Source organism: Sciurus vulgaris (genome assembly GCF_902686455.1).
Source record: "Sciurus vulgaris genome assembly, chromosome: 1".
In the NCBI taxonomy this organism is placed as follows: domain Eukaryota; kingdom Metazoa; phylum Chordata; class Mammalia; order Rodentia; family Sciuridae; genus Sciurus; species Sciurus vulgaris.
In genome coordinates this window covers 31,646,111-31,658,530 of record NC_136461.1, presented here as the reverse complement: position 1 = coordinate 31,658,530, position 12,420 = coordinate 31,646,111, and the positions used below count along the sequence as shown (strand labels likewise).

At 38.8% G+C, this 12,420-nt stretch overlaps 1 protein-coding gene across 3 annotated transcripts in view; it reads left to right on the top strand.

Annotated features, from left to right (window-relative positions):
* HIVEP3 (HIVEP zinc finger 3) overlaps positions 1-12,420 on the top strand; it is a 460,275-nt gene that overhangs the window by 92,336 nt on the left and 355,519 nt on the right. The window lies entirely within an intron of this gene.

Below are 12,420 nucleotides of genomic sequence, written 5' to 3'. Positions count from 1 at the left end.
CATGCCTTATATTTCTCAAAACAACAGATAGAGGTGTTTCTGGAACATCTGTCATTCTTAAAGCCCTTTAAGGAAGTTTCAAAGAGGACAATAATTACCCTGATCAACTGTCATACCTTCTGTTTGCTATTACAAAAGATGCAGAAGTACCTAAAAGAAGTGGGTTTCTGGTTTCTACCCCAAAATAAAGAGAATTGGAAAGAGCATCTTTCCCAAACTTACAATAAAAAATTTGACGAACAGCAAATTCATGACTTTTCCCAAGCCCACTGAAGTACTGAGGTTGCTGGGCAACCAGCATGCCCAGAATATAAGAGGAGACAGGTATCTGCAGAGAAACATGAGGCATAGAAACTGACATACCTGGACAAGAAGCAGTCAGATACCCATAAGAATTCAGCTAGGGTAGTTGTCGAGGTGGTAGAATCTGGCTGAGTGCACACTGGCAAAAGAGGGTGAAGTCCCCAGCTTCAAATAGTCCACACCCTCCTGTAGGCATTTTTTCCAGGGACCCCACCACAAATTCCCAGAAATGGTTGGGAATGGTTACAGATAGTCTCCCTCATGCTGACCTGCTAGAGGAGAGACCCAGAGACATTCCACCTGGATCCTTCTCCTCTATTTCCCCTGTGATCAAAAGCCTTAATCTGGGCTGGGGATATAGCTCAGTTGGTAGAATGTTTGCCTCACAAGCACAAGGCCCTGGGTTCAATCCCCAGCACTGCCAAAACAAAACAAAACAAAAAAAAGCCTTAATCTGTGTGGTGTGCACGTAGATGAAGATAAACACTATCACTGTATCGCTGTTAGGCTACTGTTATTGTATCTGAGGTAAAGGAATAAGAAAAAACAATCTTGACCCCTGGGGAAAGGGAAAGTGTACATTCTGGGTTCAGAAATAATCCAGGGGAGAGGTGGATCACTGAGAATTCTGCAGCTTTAAGACTCAGTGATGAAGTACTTGCCTGAGACTAAAGTTTAATCAGAACAACAGAGATTATTGCCTCCCTTCCCAACCAACCAGGCTAATAAGAGAAGACAGAGGAAGGTAAATAAAAGGAAAGAAGGAAGGAAAGAGAGAAGAAAGGAAGGATGGTGGGACATACAGAAAAACAACATGATATCAACCATATTAATAATCACATTAAATGTGCATGGTCTAAACATACAAGTTATAAGATGGAGATTCCCAGATTGGACCAAAAAAGCAAGATCCCCTCTTTATAAGAAACCCACTTTAAATATAAAGACAGATAGGTTAAAAGTAACAGGATAGAAAACAGGGCATTATGCAAACACTAATCAAAACAAAGCTGAAGTCTTTATGTTAATATCAGACAATATAGACTTTTAGGACCAGAGTTCTTATTAGGGATATAGGACATAAAGTAAGTATAAAGGATGCAGCTCTCCAAGGAGTCCTAACAAAAGAACTTCAAAATACATTCTACAAAAACTGATAGAAGCCTGGCATTGTGTTGAACACCAGTAATCCCAGCAGCTCAGGTGGCTGAGGCAGGAGGATAGTGAGTTCAAAGCCAGCCTCAGCAAAAGCGAGGCACTAAGCAACTCAGTGAGACCCTGTCTCTAAATAAAACACAAAAAAGGACTGGGAATGTGGCTCAGAGGTTGAGTGCCCCCGAGTCGAATCCCTGGCACCTAAAAACAAAACAAAATAAAACAAAACAAAACAACTGATAGAAATGAAAAATGAAATATATTGCTTCACAATTATAGTTGAAAATTTCAGTGATCCTTTCTCAGTAAATGATAGAACAAAGAGGAAGCAGATCACTAAGAATATAGGTTACTTGAACAATGTTATCAACCAACTTGATCTAGTTGACATTTATAGAACACTTCATCCAATAACACATCCTTTTGATGTGCGTATGAAACATTCACCAAAAAATCAAAAACAAAACCAAAAACCCTATATTCTGGGCCATAAAACAAACCTTAAGAACCTCAGAAAATAGAAATTTCAATATGTTATTGAAAATATATTCATGAACCTAATGGAATTAAACTGGAAATCAATGACAGATATGTGGAAATCCCTATGTATAGAAATTAAACAACACATGCCTAAATAAACAATATATCAGAGGAGGTCTTAAAGAAATTTTAAAACATGTTGAATGAAATGGAAACACAACATATCAAAATTTGTGAGATGAAGGTAAAGTAGTACACAGATAGAAATTTATCATGTTAAATGCTTACATTAGAAAGGAAGACCTTCAATCAGTAAAACAGGCATCCATCCTTAAAAATAAGGAAGTATCAAACTAAAACTAAAGGAAGAAGAAAGGATGTAATAAAGAGCAAAAACTCAGTGATTTGGAAACAGAAAAGCAATTCAGAAATATCAACCAAGCCAAAAGTTGATTATTTAAAAAAGTCAACAAAATCAATGAACCTCTAGCCCCACTAACCAAGAAAAAAAACCCAAAAACCCAAATTACCAGTATCAGGAATAAAATAAGTATCATCACAATAGACCCCACAGACATTGAAATAATAAAGTAGTACTATAAACCACTCAATGCCTCTAAATTTGAAAACTTAGGTGAAATGAACCAATTCCTTGAAGAATACAAATATCTTGAAGAACTAGATATCCTGAATCATCCTTTATATCCTGGGGATTGAATTTATATTTAAAAACCTTCCCACAAAACAAAATTCATGGGTTAGATGGTTTCAGTGATAAATTCTAGCAGACATTAAAAGAATACCAATTCTATAGAGTCTTCAGAAAAATGAAATAGAATTCTTCCCACTTATTTTATGAAACCATCATTTCCCCAATACCAAAATCAGGCAAAGAGATTATAAGTAAAGAAAATCACAATCCAATGTCACTCAGGATCATACATACAAAAATCCTCAGTAAAATCCAGTAAATAAAATTTAGTAGCATTGTGTGTGTGTATGTGTGCATCACAGATAATATGTCACAGTTAAGTGGGGTTCATCAGAATGCAAGAATGGTTTGACACTGGAAAACCAATTGATTCACACATTTACAAAACAAAGAAAGAAAAAACATATCATTATTTCAATAGATTTAGAAAAGTACTTGAAAAATTCCACACACATTCGTGATCAAACTTTCAGAATAGAAAGGAATTCCCTTGATCTCATAAAGGGTATCTACAAAAACCCACAGCTAAAAACAATATACTAATAGTGAAAAACTAAACACTTTCCCCTTTACATCAAGAATACTGCAAGATGTTCTGTCTTAAGATTCCTATTCAACATCATACTGAAAGTCCTCCACAGTACAATAAGAGAAAGAAAAGTATTTAAAGGCATACAGGATTAGATAGGAAGAAATTAAACAACATCTATTCACATGTAACTTGATTGTCTATGTAGTAAAACACAAAGTTTTTAGAACGGTTGCAGGATACAAGTGAATCATATTTCTATAGGCTAGCAATGAACACTTGGACTTTGAAATTTAGAGGACAATTGCCTTTATAATAATACCCCCAAATTAAGTACTTAGGTATAAATCTAACAATATAATGTATAAGACATGTATGCTAAAAATCAGGAAAGTAGACTCCCCGACTGGATATTGAAAATACAAGATGAGCCTGAAGTATCTTGTGGCACCAGAAAGTATGAAAGTGCTAAATGACAAAATGGGAATGTCAAATGCAGGAGCCAACTTGAAAGAACTCTCCATGGCCAAAGCCAGAACAACTTCAATCAAAAAATTAAATGATACATTGAGCTACTCAATAAGATAAATATCCAGAGTTCATACTGATAAAATAAAAGTTGAAGAAACTAGTTATTTGATGGGGAGAAAAGACAACTCTTCCTTACAGAAGAATTCTAGTTGGTAAATACAGAGGAGTCAGGGAAAGAGAAAATCTCCAATAGGACACTACAGTCATAATTGCTGCAGACAGGTCACCTGGTGCATTAATGGTAAAAGTTTGAGAAATAAGACATTCGAGAAGTCTCAAGGTAATTAAGACTCCCAAATATTTATCAATTGCAAAGAGAAAAATAATCACCGCACAGTGGGAAACTTAGCAATACCACCTCACCCAGTAACAAGATACACTGTAGAAGAACATCTTGCGCACTACCTGGACACTTCCGTGATCCCCTGTGCCCTTTGAACTGTGGCATGGTAATGTACTAGAAGAATACATCACTTCTCTACTGTTCTTGTCCTAAACTCACAACCCACATTCAATCATGAGAAAATATCAGACAAATCCAAATTGAGGGACAGTCTACAAAATACCTGACAAGTACTGTTCAAAAATGTCAAGGTCATAAAAGATAAAGACTGAGGAATAGATACAGATTAGAAGAGACCAAGGAGAAATGAAAACTAAATACAATGTGGAATCCTGAATTGAATCCTGGAATGAAAAAGGTCATTAGTAGTAAAACTGGTAACATTAGAGGAAAATCTGTAGTTTAGTTAACAGCATTGTATGGTATCATTTTCTTGGTTAGATCATCATACTATGGTTGTGTAGATAGATGTTAATGACAGGGAAAGCTGAGAAAGGGGTAAATGGGGACTCTCTGTACAATCTTTACAACTCTTCTGAAGTTTAAAATTATCTCAAAATGAACATTTAAAAGGTTCAGAGAGCTTTTGATGAAATAGCCTTGAAAGAAGCAAAGAATCCTCTGTGGGTGTCATAGGGGAAACACCCAGGCCTGTAAACGTGACTTGTAGAAGAACATCTTGCGCACTACCTGGACACTTCCGTGATCCCCTGTGCCCTTTGAACTGTGGTTTGAGATCTGCTGTCATAGAATCATCTGACCCAACTCATTTGAAGACATCCCATTTTTAGGGACATTTTAAAAAATGGCTTAAAAAGCAATCTATGTGAACACGAGCACTTTTTTAAAAGCTTATTTTCTTTATTCCTCTAAGAGAGGGATGGACTTTCTCCCCTTCTTTTTCTGACAGTGATCATTGGGAAGTGGGTGCAAGCTGCCAGTCTATCATCTAATTCCAACTGTCCTTAACCAACACAGCTTTTAGCTTTGCTTCTTCTCTCCTCCTCTCCTCTCCTCTCCTCTCCTCTCTCCCTTTCTCTCTCTCTCTCATTCTCTCTCTAACTTATCACACACAGAAGCATTATCACTCTGGTTCTCTTTTGCTTATCCAAGCTGCTTCACACACTTTTCTTATTTTCTTGGCCCCTGAAGGTATGTGAGGTTTTGACCCCTGGTGAATGTAATAAATTACATCTGACTTGGGGTGTTTATTTATAATCTTTTATAGTTATAGCTCTTTCTTAGTCTGACCAAAATTTCTCATCTTGATACTCTAGTGCTTTAGATTCCTTTTTGGATTTGTGGCCTGGAATTTACCACTATGCCTTTCCCAGGTCTGTCTGCAGCATTTTTTGGTGGAAGCCCACTCATTTCAAAACACACAGAGACTGCTTAGCCAAGAAATGGGGACCAACATTCTACTGAGTCAGGTGACCTGTGTCAGAGCAGGAAAGGGTGGCTTCCAAGATTTCCCAATGGGGACACGTGGCTGCCATGTCACCAGCTGTCCCAAGTGGAGTCTCACCAGACCTGAGAAGCTCTTTTGTGCTTTACTGTTCTTTATCTGGAGACTCCTAACACTAGAGGAACTGTTCCAATCACTTGACTTCATGCTTCTTTTGAAGGGATTTTTTCCCAGCATAAGACCTTCCTGATTCTTGAGCTCAAACTCAGCACAACAAGGCCACATCCCCACCTGAGAGGAAAAGCAGAGTCAGACTCCAGGAGTTGTTAGCTGACTCCAACTTTCTGGTATACTTCAAAGTCCCTGTGTCCTTCAACTCCTTTTCTCGTTCTGAGTTCAGCCAACTGTGTTCATGTTATGCTTGAGTAGACTGAAGCCCTTGATGTCTTAGAAGCCTTCATCTGCTGAAATCTCGATATCACATCTATTCAGATGGTATCTGGACCTGGTAAAATGTTATACGACTCTGGCTTTCTAAAGCTGACACCTACACTGCTTCTTCAGTGGGATGGTCAGAATACCCATGGAGCTTCAGTGATTCATGTATGCCAAGACCTGAAACTTGGAAGCCTCTATACTTTTTCCAAAGCTCCTCAGGGGTTTTGAGGTGCAATCTCAAATAGCCTCCACAGGATGGAAATACTTTAGCTTACATAGTTTTTAACCTCTTCATATTCCTTTTTTTTTGTTTGTTTGTTCATAAGTTCATGACTGTTCCATTTAAGGCATTAATTCTAAACTGGGCCAGGATTTCTTTTTCAATCAGAAAACACTCTTTCTGGGGAGTGCTGTATCTTCTGGTAACAGTCACCACCTGTCATTCAGGGCTGAGGCCCCTGATGGGCCTCCTCATGTCTCAGGCATACGGGACATAGAAGAAAGGTGCAGAACAAGGTGTGTGTGTATGACTTTTTGTCACATATTATTTACTTGTAGATGAACAGGAGCAAAAAGGGTGATGCATACTTGTCTGATTTTGCTGCCTTAGAAAACTGCCTGGCAAGGCCAGCAAACAGGCTGAATGATTGTAAGAGGGGAGTGGGACTTGAACCAGGTCTGTGTTTTAAACACCATCCTAAGGTATGTCCACCCTAACCAATGCAAACTTCTCTAAGGAAGCCAGAAGAAAACAACCTTTGAAACTATTTGGCCTTCATAGTGAGCATCCTATGAAGTTATCTGACCTTATTTCTAATGGGCAGGTCATTCTTTTTGGCATGATTTGATACTTTATACCTTAATTGTCACATTTTTTTCTCTATCTCTGGAATAGAAAGAGCAGGAGATTGGACATCAGATGGACCTAGGATTGAATCCTCATGCTGTCATGACCTGATTGGTTTGTCCTTAGACAAGGAACATAAGCCTTATGTTCATCATCTGCAAATTATGGGGGGAGGGGATCTACCTTAGATAATACATTTCTGTTTTACAGAAAAGGAAACCATGCAGGGAAGGATAAGTGATTGGCTCAGGCCCTGCCAACTTGGACCCATGAGTTTGGCACTACTCACAGCCTTTTGCCATACAACTCTGCGGAGGGTAACAGGTGCTTACTTCTCACCCCGTCACTCCAGGGCCCAAGCTTAGATGTTTCTGAAAACACTGACCAAGATTCTCCAGTGATCATTTTGACTCTTGAGTTATACTCTTGGAATACATCCACCTTTAATGCCAAGGAATGCTGGGAACTCATTCTTCAGGAGTCCAAAGAGAGGTTGGGTATACACGGACTTAGGCAGAGAGGTTGACATGGGCTGCCTTTTCATCAGCGTTTACAGATGACGGTTTTCTGCTCCCCTGTGCAAAGTAGGCATTTCTAGTCAGTATTTTAAAAATTTAAATGACTACTTATGAAGCAAATTAATAAACAGAAATATATTTAATAAATGAGCTAACAATGGGGAGGTTTCCGGCAAAGTACCTGGAACATAATCAGGTGCTCTCCTTCCTCTCCTCTACCTGCTCCATTTAGATCTTGGCTTGATCTGTTATTTCCTTTCCCTACAAACAGATACCACAGTCTTTTCTACTGCATTATTATTAATTTTGATCAGGTGTTTTGATGAGCACTCTGTGTAGTTTGAGTGCTACAACTAAGGTGTCTTTTGAAGAATGATATAAAATTAGAAAGGACAGAAGCTAATTTGGGTGATAGAATTAGGTCCCAGATGTCAGGGCAAAATAATGGGTTTCATCTTCTAACAATATGAAGAAATATGATAGAGCTAAATGTAAAGTCCTGTCAAGGGGTTCAACAAATTAGCTGTGTGGTGTGGGCACAGGCCAGGGAAGTGTGTGGCTTGGAGTAGCAATTTGAAAGATACTCGGAAGTTGAAAGTGATGGTCATATTGCTTGGGGCACAGATTCACTTGCTGTTACAAAGATAGAAAGAACAGTGGATAAATAAATTAAAAGTTTGGTCCCCTTCACTAATTGAGAATAAGGAGCACAGAGCGGAATGGTAGCACCAGAGACCCAGGAGCCTTCTATCTTGTTACTCTGCCACCCCTCTTCCAATGACCATCAGGTCCACATTCCTGCCAATAGGAAAGGGAAGGGGAGAATGGGATCCTTCCCTTTAAGAGCATGACAGGGAAATGACACCCCAAGGCTTAAGGCTAGACCCTTGTCTCCTGGTCACATCCTCCCGCAGGGGATGTAGAGTTTAGCTGAGCAGCTATGTTCCTAGCTAAGAATTTTATTTCTAAGTGAAAAGGGAGGGGAGAATGGATAGAAATGGAACCATCAGTAGCCTTACAGTTAAGTTCAGAATGTACAGTAGTGTAATTTGATCGCCCCAAAACCTTGAGCTGTTTATATTGATAAAAGGAGAGTACCTTCTAGAACAGGAGTTGGCAATCTTTTTCTGAGAAGGGTAAAATAGTAAACATTTTTAGACTTTATAGGCCACATATGGTCTCTGTCACAAATTATTTTCTGTGCCCATTTTTTTTTACAAGCCTTCAAAAATTTCAAATCCATATTTCACTTTTGACTGAAAAGATTAGTTTATACCAAGGGCTATAGTTTGGGGAACTGTGCTCTAGAATAAATATGGTGATGAGTCTGGAGTCACATCTTAAGATGCACAGAATGTGTTCAGGGGAGGTGACCAGGATGGGAAGGGACTCCAGATGAACTCCTAAGGACAATGACCAAAGGCATTTTAGCCTAGAGAAGCTTGAACTCTAACATGATCATTTGAATGTTGATCATTTGAATATCTCTAGGTATTTGAAGGACATTCAGGAATTTAGGAGAGACCCTTGTTCTGTATATATCCAAAGGGAAGAATGAGAATCAGAGAAAGCTCTGGAAGACAGACCACAGTGCTGCGTAAGGACATTCTCATTATTCCTTACCATTTATGAGTCCTATCACCAGGCACTTGACATAGGCAGCCTCACTGTATTCTCAACAGCCCCGAAAGGTAGGTGCCATTCTTACCTCTGCTTTACAGATGACAGAGAGCAGCATCAGGAGGTTGCTTAACTTACCCAAGGACACTTGCTGCTAAGGGCAGAGCCATAACAACCCCAACTCTCTGTCACCTCCTCATATGTGAATTAAATGAGATATGTAAATAATCTAGCAGTGCTAAGCACACATAAGTATTGCTGCTGATAATAATAATTGTAATCCCTGGGAAATGGTGTAATTGTAATCCCTCATCATGGTGGTTTTCTGAGTTTCCTGTGGCTACTATAACAAATACCACGTACCAGGTGGCTGAAGACAACATGTTTATTTGCTTACAGTTTTAGAGTCCAGAATCTGAACTCAGTTCCACTGGGCTGAGATCCAGGTGTTGGCAGGGCCATGCTTCTTCCAGAGGCCCCAGGGTAGAATCCACTCCTTGCCTCTTCCAGCTTCTGGTGGCTTCTAGCATTTCTTGGCTTGTGGCTGTAGCACTTGAAACTCAGCCTCTCTTCTGCTCTCTTCCTCTCTCTTATATGGGATACTGATGATTACATTTAGGGTCCTCCCAGATAATTTGGGGTAATCTCTCCATCTCAAGATCATTAACTCAATCATATCTTTTGCTGTATAAGGTAACATTCAGCTTCCAGGGATTAGGAAGTAGATATCTTTGGGAGCCATTATTTAGCATATCACAATGGTATTTTGACATAGTCTGAAAGACCACATATTTTTCTTTTCACCATTGGGGAAAAACAAGTTTATACCAATCTATGACTTATTGATCAATCATAATATCTATCTCTTCTTTGAAATATCTTTTTCTGAAAATAGAACAAGTTTTAAAATAAAGTACAAGAGGTAAAATAGTGATTTACAAATAGATAGCTTCAGTGTGGTACTATTTATTAAATAATATATTCTTTTCTCCATTGATTTAAAACTCTTTTTTTGCCTTACCTTCACATAGGAAATGATAGTCAAATTGTTTCTTGATGTCATTCAGTTCTGACAGTCCATTTCGTAGATCTTTGCAATGAGCAATGCTGTTTTATTTACTACAGCATGAAGATATATATATTTCTATCTGATAAATTAAGCCACCCTCTAATCTTTTTCAATTTTCAAGGGTTCTTCTACTATTTTCTTTTCATTGAGTATTTCAACTTAAAAGTCCTTATCAGCACTTTAAATGTGGGTCTTGGGAAGAAGAGAAGAGAATGGAATCATCTCCTGCCAGGAGGGTCCTCCCATCCTATTTCTTGGTCTTTCAATTACTTATCATTTATAAACTCTATTTTTAGGCACTTTTTATAGACAGATTTCACTTACTGGTTTCCATTGAGACTTTTTAACTTTTAAAAATCAGATGAAAGTTTAACTTCAGACATTTATATCTGAGAGGTAGATAAATAGATAGATATAGATTATATAATAATGGCTCTTTATCCACAGGGGTGTGCTAAGACTACTCCCAGAGAATTCCTGAAACCACAGATGGTATTGGATCCTATATATTCTGCTTTTTTCTATAAATACATACCTATGATAAAGTTTGATTTATAAATTAGGCATGGTAAGAGGTAACATCAATAATAGCAAAATAGAACAAACAAACCAAGAAGGTAATAAACGTTATGCGAATATGATCTCTCTGTCGTTTTGCTATACCTACCTACCTTTTTCTTCTTGACTAGGGGTCACTGAAATGGCAGCAAGTGAAACTGCAGATTAGTGGGACAACTATGTATTTAAAGCATTTACATTTTATCTTTCAAATTTCTAACAAATTTTATAATCACATTTTCAATTATATGCTTAATCTTATATTTCATCAGTTTTATTCTTCACTACATTTTCCTATTATAACCTATCTTCTCTTTCCTTGAATTCATTATTCTGGCATATTTTCCCTGTTGCCTTGAAGAGATCTTCACTCCCCTCTCCTCAAAATAAGTTTTTTTAACAAAGGGTGTTATATTTCTGTGTCTTCAAACATACCTTTATTTTGTCATCATGTGAGAGGGACGTTAGAATTGAGCAGCAGTTAGAACTCTTGAGTTCAAATAACATTCCCTTGGAATCCTATAAAAACTGTGCCGGTGTCTTTGAGAAGGGTGTTGCAGATGAGAGGTAGGAGGTCAGTCTGATTTAATTTCCTTTTAAGCAGCCAGATTGTTCTCCCCTATGAGGAAGCTTGTGGTTGTTTGTCTTTGTTCTTGGAGTAGCAGACTGCATCAAGAAGTGTGTATTTGTTTAGTGAGCCTGCTGCCCAGACAGGATATGATCTGAGCCCTGACTTCTTTCTTTAGCTCAAGGGAATGGTCTTCTCTTGCTTCCTTGGTCATTGCTTTCCTCTTCATTGATGGTGTTGTCTCCAACTGGAACTCCTGCTGGAGTAATATTGGACATTCTAGATCTCTCTGTTACCTCTTGTTTTTCTCCTGCTTATTTAAGTTTCTTTTTCTTGCTGTGTGTATGCGCGCACCTGCATGCACGCATGTGTGTTTAATCATATCACCAGAGGAGCTGGTGTCCTGCTCCTGACCAGCCTCTGACTCCTTTTTATATTAAGAACAAACCTCCCACTTTCCATAGAAGCTGTGAGATAACTTCTGTGTTTAATTACTCTTTGTGGAGATAATTGTCCTTGTTCTCAATGTCCTTAATATACCCCTGCATTGATGACCATGATCCTTGTCCAGTCTTGTTTCTCTGAGCTTAGAATTTTCCACGACCCTTTTCTGGAACCCCAAGTACTTAATTCCTTGGGGCCCATGTAGATCATGAGTTGATCACTTCAAATCAGCCTTTCCTTACCCTTGCCCTGTCAACTTTGGCTTTTCTTCTTATTCTTCAAAATGTCTACTTTCTTTTTACTTCTTCATTTTTATTCTGAGACAGCGTCTTACAAGGTTGTTTAGGGCCTTGCTAAGTTGCTGAGGCTGGCTTTGAACCCACAATCCTCCTGCCTCAGCCTCTTCAGCTGCTGGGATTACAGGTGTGCACCACCACACTCTGCTAAAATGTCTGCTTTCTTGAGGGCATCTTTCTTTGTTTCCCAGTGTGGCCACTGATGTGTTGATCATGAAAGTGGTATTGGGGGTAGGAAGGAAAAGGGGTACGCTTAGGAGCCCAACTTGTCATTCCACAAACCAAAAGCCACAGTGTAGAGCTAGGCAGAGGGACTGAAGCATCATGTGGATGGCAGAGCCAAATGACCTTCTGGCCCCTTCTCTCTGGGAAGATTCTCTTTAGACCCTAAACATAATGAAAGGCTTGAGAAACAATTTTTACACCAAGGGCCAGAGAAATAGCAAGTAGTTCAGTCAGGAGAAGAGAATGAAGAGACAACTAAAATGCTCAATCTCATTAAACTCGCAGGTGGCAGATGCAAGTGACTCCTGTTATCACCACAAACACCATTTGCTTCTTGAAAAGTCCTGGACTTCACAATGCATTGCAAAGCCAGGTTGAC